Here is a 10,358-nt window from a genome sequence, read left to right as displayed (position 1 = left end):
ATACTTTCTGCCAGTGACCTTGAATTTGCCAAACTGTACTTGCATCAAGGTTATGACATATCATCAACTCACAAGAAATCAAATAGAAAGTTCAAGACCAGACATGAATTTTACACATTTTTCTGCCAGTTGCCATGGACTGACACAAATGTCATAATACAAAGTTATGACACACTTTAGGACATGACGTCTTGTGTGAGCTGCTTATGTCAAAGTAACTTCATTAAAAATAATATATTTTATATTTCAAGAACTCTTTTGCAATTAACCTTGAACTTGCCTGAATGACCTTCAGTGAAGGTAACAACATCCTTATACCTTTTTTATACCTTTTTATCAAAGTATCAGATTCAAAAGTTTCTCAATAATAAAGTTATGGCCATGAACATTTTGCAGAGACAGATTGACGGACAGACACACAAGGTAATTCCTATAGACTATCTAAATTTTGTTGGGGTATAATAATAATATTCATTCTTCTAGGTGGTTTAGATACTGTATATTGACTGGATGATCCTCTTCGACTTTGTTACACGAACTTTCAACGTGTTTTGACAAATTTCAGAGAGTAAACTCTGAATTCCTTGTTCACCATCTCTCTTCATAGCAAGCTTTAGATGATGTAAGCCCAGTCCACTATTGGCAACTTTTGATGCCATACATTTAGTTAATGCTTTCTGTTCAATAAGTGGATGAAGAGTTAGGAGCAAACATTTTGCTTTGTTTTTAAATCTATATATCCAAGCTGCTGATTGAATAGAAAATGAAAACTTTTTCATAGTTTCTACCGATGAGTCTGTCTTTTGAAAAAGGCGAAGTAAGGATTTCACATCTTCCATGGAATCATGAGCGTTGTAATGCTCTCCAAACATCTGTTCATATAATACAGCCTGGGAATATGAAACTTGATTTGGAATGACCTCTTTGAAAAGGGGCAGGGTGTCAACAAAACCGTGGACACCTGAACTCAAGAAATCGTCCATCAAATCATTTTTTTCAAGGGCATTAAAGAGAACAGGAATATCCAAAATTTTGCAGTTATGACCAACAAAAATTGAGTTTTGGTAGGATTTGGCAAAGTTGATGAGTTTTCCCAAAGCTTCTCTTATGTTAACAGCATGCACTTCTTTTTCATGGTGATACATCTTTCCATTTTCATACTTTAAACCTGTTATTTCTTTGGCTTTAGGAGAGATTCTTTGTTTTGGTTTGATAAACAGATTTAAAGCATCTCCATCAGAGGTGACAGCTGATAACTGTGTGATATGGGAATCACGCCCTGTAAAAGGATTTTAGAATGATTTCACAATAGATTCATATATTTACTTTAGCATGAAAAATGGTAATTACTAATTTATAAGAGGCCCATGGGCCACAAGGCTCACCTGAATCACTGGTCCAGCAGATTTTTTTTTTTCAAATTTCTCTCCTTTATAATATACATATATATATATATATATATATATATATATATATATATATATATATATATATATATATATATACCGGTATATTGATTCCATTTCGTTGGCCAAAATCTATACCAAAAGCAGTCATCATTCATTTAAGGAATGAATTTAGTAGCTACCCATTTTATACTGTATTACCTGGGTTGGAGCAGTTTATAAATCAGGATGCGGTTAATAAAAAAGTGTAAACTCTTCCAACCCATGTTATACAAGACTTGTATAACTTTGGTAGCTATTAAATTTATTCTTTATCACTTAAAGTGTTAAGAATAAGACAAATTTTCTTTTAAAAATGCCTTCAAATTGTACAAATTTTAAATGTAACATCAGGCGGACTGATACATTTTTGACGTGAGTATACACGTATAAACAAATTTGTCTATCCAATCAAATTGCACATTACAACCAGAATTAGATTATTAAAATTTCAATCAACATAACACTGGGATGCAAATTGATAAGATTTAGTATGATCTTGCAACTCTTTTTCATCCTATGTGGAACCTGAATCTAAACTACTTGAGGTTGCTTGCACTATATTGCATATGAATATGCCTCAACTTAGCTTTGCTGTTCATTACAGAAAAAAAGTTTACAGATTTTTCTTACATAATCCTATGTAGAACTTTGACCAACAATTGTGACCGTGCTCTAGCCCGGGGGTCATTATTTGAAAAAACTTAAATTTACACTTCGTGGTGTAGCTTTCTAAAAATTTTCATCTTTTCTGACCCAGAGGGTCTTGAGAAAAAGATTTTTAAACAAAGGCCACATTGCTCACCTGAGCACTTTGGGCTAGAAAGAAGATATAAATTAGTTCTACATTGAAAAATTTATAAGGCCTGACCTATTATCCTGGGGGGGGGGAGGAGGAGGAGGAGGAGGAGGGAATGACTCAAACAAACTTGAATTTTCCATATTTCTAAGACTATTGGCTTTAGAAAATTTTTAAAGATTTTATCTGTTCTTACAAAGAAGATTTTTAAAGATGTTTCCTATTGTCCAATGTGGCCAACCCTACCCTCTGGGGTCATGATTTGAACAAACTTGAATCTACAGTACCTAAGGATGCTTCAACTAAAGTTTCATCTTTCCAGACCCAAGTGTGGTCCTCGAGAAGAAGAGGGTTTTTAAATGATGCCATTAATTTTGTACTTATTGATAATTATTTCCCCTTGAAAGAGGGCTTGGTCCTTCATTTGAATAAACTTGAAGACACACAACAGACAGACGCTGGACATCCTTTTATCAGAAAAGCTCACATGAGCCTTCAGCTGAGGTGAACTTAAAAATTTTATAAACACTGAAAATATTTTTAAAAATTACCTAGTCCAGTGGTTTCCACATCAAAAAATATAAAATGGGAATCCTTGAAAGCACTGGAATCCACATCCTGGTATTCGGGTTTTCTGACTGGTGGGGGATGCTTTCTGTATCTGTTGATAATACAGAATCAAAGGAGCATCCTGTATTATAGGAAGTCCCCTCCCTGACCTCAGCAGCTCCAGTCTTTTGAAGTCTACCATAAGAAATAAGTCACTGGTTGTATTATAGAATTTTAGAAATGCTCATAATATAAACACTCTATTTAAATGAAAAAGTTACTTTCTGATTTCTTGTTTAGTCTTTTTCTTTTGAATTGCAATGATGTTGCGGCGGCCCTTTGTCTTAATCTTGTGGAATCTCTTATTTTTGCAAGTTTTTCTGTGTAGTGACCAGGTGAAAGTCCAAGGCGACGGTTAACCTGTGTAAAAAATTATAAAATCTAAAATATCATTGCTCAATTTTTTTTAAATTACATGAATACCATTTATATCTACTTTCAAATTTTTTCCTCTTATTAATAAATTGTGCCTACATATTAGTATCTTTATCATATCTATTATGATGCTAAAGAAATCTTACATTAACCAGATATTTGTTTCCTCTATTTTTCTGGGCTACACAAGCAGCTACACGATATGCGAGATTCCCAGAAGCACTAAAATGAATATTTTTTGGAGCCTTTGTTGCAACCATCCGATTGAAGCTCTCATTTGCTTGGGTACTTTTGAGGAGGGAAAGCTTGTTGCTGTGCTCTTGATAGGTTGAGAAGACTCTTTCCAAAGATTCCTGAAGTCTTGGATTATTCAAGGATTTCCCCTGTGGAAATGACCTATAAATGCATTTAGAATTCTCAAGAAATTTACACCATCTTGTAGAGCATGCACTGTGATCACCAAAGGGATGCTTAGACATGGCTGCAAGATCAGCTGATATCTGCTCTGGATTTCCCTCTTCCTGGGAAATGACGTAGTTAAAGCACCGCTGGAGGTATTTGATGATTCTAATGGTCAGCATTGGGTGTTGTTTTTTGAGAGAGTATAAAGAATTCCCAAGTAATTTTTGAATGTGGTTTCTGTCCGAGATTTTTTCTATTTTACTGTTAACATTTGCCCTAACTCGCCCTATAGTGGTGGTGTCCTCATCTCCAACAATAGCTCTGACAACAAATCCACTTCTATGCACATCCCTCACCATCTCAGTCACCATATCAGACTCCATTCCCTTTGCACTTCCCTCCCAATTGCAATGACAATCGTGCTCTCTAGTTTTCTCTCCCCTTGCTGCAGCGGTAGTACAAATTCTGCAATCACTGCACCGATAGGCATAGTTCACAATCTTCCCTGTTTCAGAGCCCACCATAGAACAGTGACCTACCAAAATAAAATAATTCGGGGTTTATACAATCAACACAAACACACATGTACCAGTATAAGCAAGAAGCCCATGGGCCACATCGCTCACCTGAGCACTAGGAAAAAGCAAAACAGTGTAGGCCTTTCAACTAATTTTTCAAGTTGCAAATTTTGTAAAAATAACATTTGATAGATATATTTATAGGTACATGAAATTCTCCAAATATAGTACAATTTATATATACATTTTATTAAAACATAAAAAAATTAAATTATTTTTGATTGATTTGTATGATTTTGTGTTTTAAGGACAGGTAACTCAAGTGTGAAATATGTTCAACAACTTGCAGATTCACTGAGTTATCATTTATAGGAATGGTATATAGGCTGCTTCATTTTGTATTGTTATGCACACAAAAGGGTTCCTTGTATTGTTGTGTAGACAAAAGGGTTGACCAAATAAGGAGAATGTCTTCACTCTACCTGGAATAACGGGATACATTTACAGTTTCAAATGCTTTTCTTTATATAACACTACTGGAAGCAATGTGTATCTATATCTGTATAAACATGGGTTCCTCACGTCATAAACGTTCATTGTAATTTCTCAGTGACATCATAAAGGGTTCTTCTGTGTAAAATTTGAAAATGTTATGTTGAAAACTGTTCAAGTTATCACATCACAGCAAATGCGTCATGGATATACATTAAATCAGACATACAGACGAGAGATGCATTGTGCAAAAGATAACAGTACAGAGTTACTATTGATGGGTGCATATGTCCAAATAATTTTCTGTACATTCTTTCATACTGCAGTTTTCTGTCCATATTTTTATTACAGAGTGGGATGAATTTTAGTATGGGATTCCTCATGTCTATAATCTACTATAAACAAGTCCATAATATGTCTGAAAATCCTTATGGGGTTAAGTCTATATTATTTTTTTAACCTTGCACAGTAAAATCAAGAATATATAAACTTTATTATTGAGGGGTTAACCCCACAACACAATAATAACCCCCAGAATACTGAAAAATATGCACATTTAACCTCACAATGTACTTCTGGTAAGAGCAGAAAAATAGATGGATTTCAAAATGTATAGGTGTCTTGCTCTTAAAGTAAAGTACTTATGTACAAAATTTGAAGACATTTTGTTGAAAACGGTTTGAGTTGTCGTGTCACAACAAAAGTGTTGATGGACAGACAGACAGACAGACAATGTGAATCCTACAGGGCTCCTGCATGAAAATGCAGGGTCCTAAAACAAGTTCTATTGGCTAGGTTACTTTATAACACAAAATTTAGCTATAACTACACCCCCCCCCCCCCAAACATTTCTTTTTTTTTTAAATACCTGAAAGGCTGTCGTATGATCTGCCACTGCCCCTTTTTTGCCATCCGGCATCCACAGCCACAACAAGATTCCCCTCATTTCTGAAATGTGCAAAGTAATAATTATTTATTAGCTTTATAAACATGAGTGTTATGTGACAATGCTTGCTTTACTTATTTATATAAATTGCATATTTTAAAATTTTTAAGAGTCAGCACATATCTTGTATCTTCCATCATAGATTTTTTTTTTGGGGGGGGGAGGGGGAGGGAATCATAAAGTCTTGTTTTTAATTATTTAAACATGAAAAGAAGGAAATTTTAACAATTCAACCAATGATGACAGTCAAGTTTCATACTTGGTTGAGGCGTGTGCTTCCTCCTGAAGAGCCTCTTCTGTAGAGTCTTTTGCCTCTCTTTAAATGCCACACCCGTCTCCTTCAACCTAGCGTTAATCATTTTGTGGCTAACAGTAGGAATATTTAATTCTCCTAACAAATTATTCAGTTGTGTCTCAGCAATTCCTGAGTGAACTAAACCTGTTTAATAAAAAAATATTTAAAATAGTTATAAGTTATCCCCCTTTAACAGAGCATCAAATCTCTTATTTTAAACATAAGTGTATTTGTTTCTTTTATCATTATAGTAACTATTTATTAAATAAATAATTCTTTCGTACGTGAAAATTTACTATCTTTGATTGAAATCACAGTACCTGCAGCTAGTTTAGTATTGACATCCCATATTCGATCATGTCGTTTACCAGTTGGAATACTGTTAAGAAATCTGCAGGTTGTATTATGGCATTGTACCTACACAGAATAATAGATCTCATGCAGTAGTGCAATTATATTTGCATTTCCTCCCTTTAAAATATTACTGAGTGTAACACTATCTGTTTATACACAGTCATAATTGCTATATATGACATGTCTGGACATTCATATTGATATTTTATTCAGTTATTGAATTTTTCTTTAAATTATTACTAACTTAAACATATATATAAATGATTACATCAAGTTGAAAGCATTAAAACTGCTACATTGTATGTTTATGAATTAAAAGATCAAATATATTCTATACTCAAACATCATAATATTACTATATTATTACTTTGAGTAATGATCCAAGGCCATAAGTTATGATGTTAAGAGTATGGGTAAGTTGGAGAGGCAAACCACATTTTGCACAGGCACTTAATCCCTCTGCCAGAACATCTAGTTCAACTACTCTTCTCCCTTGTTTCCAGTCATCAGAGGATTGAAATAAGATTCCGTCCTCTGTGATTTCCTCTTCCTTACAGACATTTGACAAATCTGGAACTAATGGAAATAAAGTAGAAAGAAGAAAATTTTCAATATGCATATCAATCTCATACATTAAAATATGTTAATATTATGATATAAATAAGTTAAAATCATGAACTTTCTTTTCCTCTCCATGAATTTAATTTTATGCATTGTTTAGATATACATCTTATTAAAAGTATAAAAAAAAATTTATTCTTGCTTGTTAATATTAACATTTTTAAAGAATATTCAGGGATTATTTTTCAAATATTAAAATAGCGTTTACCAAATATTAAAATTGTTTTAAAAAATCAATCATGATTGTTTTTTTTATTTTCAATGTCATCTCAAATTTTGAATTCCAGTAAAATTGTAGAAAATTCCCATTTCCTCCAGGGATTATATATTACTAAATTATTTAATCATTTATTTATTCTAATATGAAAAAAACTTAATTATTATGCTTGATGTCCTTGCTTCATTATTGACTATTCCTTCATTTTTTTTCTTTAATTAATCTGGAATGTATTTTTCAAAAAATCATGCATGAAGTTTGAAAACAATTAAAAACCCTTTATGGTGCCCCAATTTGAGAATCTGACGAGGAGTAACTTCCCTTTCATTTAAAATTTTTTGACAAAAAATGTGCTGTACTTTCATATTTTAGAAAGAAAATTAATAATTCTTTAATTTCATAATAAATATTGCTTAAATTTAAGTCCATATATGTGTCTTAAATCAGAGAATTTATATCAGAAATATTTTAAAAACATAATCATTTCAGTTATATTAATGATATCAAAACCAAACAAAGTTGTCAAATTTTTTAATGACATCCTTTGAAGCCACATTGTTTATTTTCATATAAGAAACTAGGATATGTGTTACAGAAGTTTTTAACTTTTACTTCGTATAAAGCATAATGTTAATTTCTGGTGGGACAGTCACGTTCTTTGTTTTTACAGTGTACCTATGTTTGGTGTATATGAAAAAAAGGTAGTAACATGTATATACATGTTTTAACGTAATCGATGGTGTGTAAAATGTGAGCTGAATAATACTTACAACTGAAATAATTGTGATCAGGATGTTCAGACTGCTTAGCCCATCTTGCTTTTTGGATACTAGACACCCGATGGTATTTACTTGCCAATTTAGCTGATTTAAAACCGTGTCTACGGTATCGTGTCATTCTTTGTTTACATTTTTTTCCCTGTCGTCTGTCAAACTACATACGCCGGAAATCGGCGCGATATACGAAACGCCAGATAAATAAATAATCTTGCTGCTAATGATACATAATCATGGTTGATTTAACAAACTGGCGAACTTTAAACTAAATCACTGTATTTTAAAAAGGAATTGGCAACCAACATTTTAACAACACTATAGATCGAATAACGGCATTTCGCGTTGCGCAGTTGACGTGTTTTCGTCACGCTCGAATCACCTTAATGAAATTAGAAAAAACAGATTATGTAAAATGTGCTCTTTGAATGTTATCGAAGACGAATTTCATTTTATTTTACAATGTCCTTTTTATCATGACCTTAGATCTAAGTATTTGAAAAAGTATTATTATAAGAAATCCAGTGTTTGGAAATTAATTCAACTTCTAAGTGTACAAAATATAAAGGAACTTTGTAACCTTGGAAAATATTTATATCAAGCTTCCACTAGAAGAATGAAACATTTGTAAATTTTTACTGTTTTATAATTACAGTTGCCTGTTAGAAAACACGTCCTACATAGTTTACTTGCTATTTATTGATTATGCTCACTCTCATATTGTTATATTTTACAATATTGTATATATGTTTATATATGTAATCTGATGTGTCGTATGACGCAAAGAAATGAAGAACTTGAACAGAACTTTTTCTTGAAATAATAGTGATTAATTATCGTTATTTTTAATATATTGACCGTAATCATCCCCGTCAGAAATAAATCTATTATACTATTTTTTTTTATTTTATTTGTTACAACATGGCAATTATATCATTACTTTAGAGATGTAATGTACAAAAACAATTTTATAAATCATCATAATCTTCCTCATAAATAATTTTTAGCGATAAATAGCTCCAACCGTAGAAACATTGCCTCTTAAAACATTGTGTACTTCTACCGTTTTGCTTCGGTTAACAATACAGGGGCCTACTGGGGCATATACTGTGGCATACCGTAGATCACTCTAGGAAGCAGTAGCCATACTGGGGTCTACCGTAGGCGTACTTGGGCCTACTGTAGGTAACTGTGGCATGCTGGGGATACATACAGTGGCATACTGAGAAATACTGTATATGCAGAGGAGACATACCGTACCACACTGTAGATTGATTGTATGTTGTTTTACGTCCCATTCGAGAATTTTTCACTCATATAGAGACGTCACCATATACCGGTGAAGGGCTTCAAATTTTGACCTTTACTCGGCACTCAGGGCCATTGAGCAGTGAGGGATCTTTATCGTGCCAACGCCTGCCGTGACACGGGACCTCGGTTTTTAAGGTCTCATCCGAAGGACCCGCAACTTTCACTTCAAAGTGCCGAGCGCATGGCGAAGGAACAGTTGCTACCTATTTTTTATCGACTTAGGTCTGTCGCGGCCGAGATTCGAACTCACGACCTTCCGATCACGGAGCGAGCGCTCTACCGTCTGAGCTACCGTGAACGGTCCACACTGTAGATATACCGTAGATAATTGTGGAAATGCTGTAGGTTACAGAGAAAGACAGGGGGTTTTCATACGGACAGGGGTTTTGAACGCCAGTAGTGTCTATTACTTTCATTCGATCTTTCATACTTTCATGTCTATTACTTTCTTATATTGCAGTTCTGATCCATAGGCTGGACAATGAGGTCATGGGCGACTCTTCCAACAATCCGACAGCTTCCTGAACAGATCAGCGTGTATGGTGTCTCCGCTGTATTGACTCCAAGGGCGTCCTTCAATTTTGGGCTAGCCAGAATGCGGTTACAGTGCTCGTCCAGCATGGCGTATACGATTTCCTGCCTCTCCGGGGTACTGGGATTATGTATCCTAACCGCTAGGGTTTTGGCACAAGCGCGTCCTTTGAAGCCTTCCCCACATATGGCTGTACATAAAGAGCTTACGGTAGGGGTGGAAGCTTGCTCCCCGCCATGAGGACTGTTCACTTTCCTAGCAGATGATGGTTTTGCATCTGTGTCAGGCTTTGGTACATGCATAATAGTAATATGCGATGAATCGTTGCATACACCAAACCTCACGGAGGTTTTGCAGTCTCTCTTGGTGTGATCTGTCCTTCAACATATGAAACATGCCTTCTGTTCCCTTAGAAATTTCAGTTTCTCTTCCATGCGCTTCTTTCCGAACACTTTGCAATCCTCCAAGGAGTGTGACATGGACTTGGGGTGCATAGGACATGCAGGTTTTAAGTCCATTTTTTAGAGGACAGGAATAACTGTCGGAGTCTCCCTAAGTCGCGGGACAGGGTCTGTAGCAAGTAACTGTTCAAAGGCAAAACTTGGGTCTTTGAGTGCTGAACACATTTCCCCAATGTAAGAGGAAAAATAAGAAAATGGAGGAAATGTT

General features: G+C 34.5%; 1 pseudogene; it reads right to left on the bottom strand.

Moving 5' to 3' along the window:
* Positions 1 to 488: 488 nt before the first annotated feature.
* On the bottom strand, positions 489 to 9,991 carry LOC133199135 (uncharacterized; annotated as a pseudogene).
* Between the last annotated feature and the right edge of the window lie 367 nt (positions 9,992 to 10,358).

The sequence above is a fragment of the Saccostrea echinata genome, unplaced genomic scaffold (assembly GCF_033153115.1).
Source record: "Saccostrea echinata isolate AGI-Se365-2 ecotype Australia unplaced genomic scaffold, CSIRO_AGI_Sech_v1 ptg000033l, whole genome shotgun sequence".
Taxonomy (NCBI): Eukaryota; Metazoa; Mollusca; class Bivalvia; order Ostreida; family Ostreidae; genus Saccostrea; species Saccostrea echinata.
Note: the sequence above shows the minus strand (reverse complement) of the source record. Positions and strands in the feature narration are given on the sequence as shown.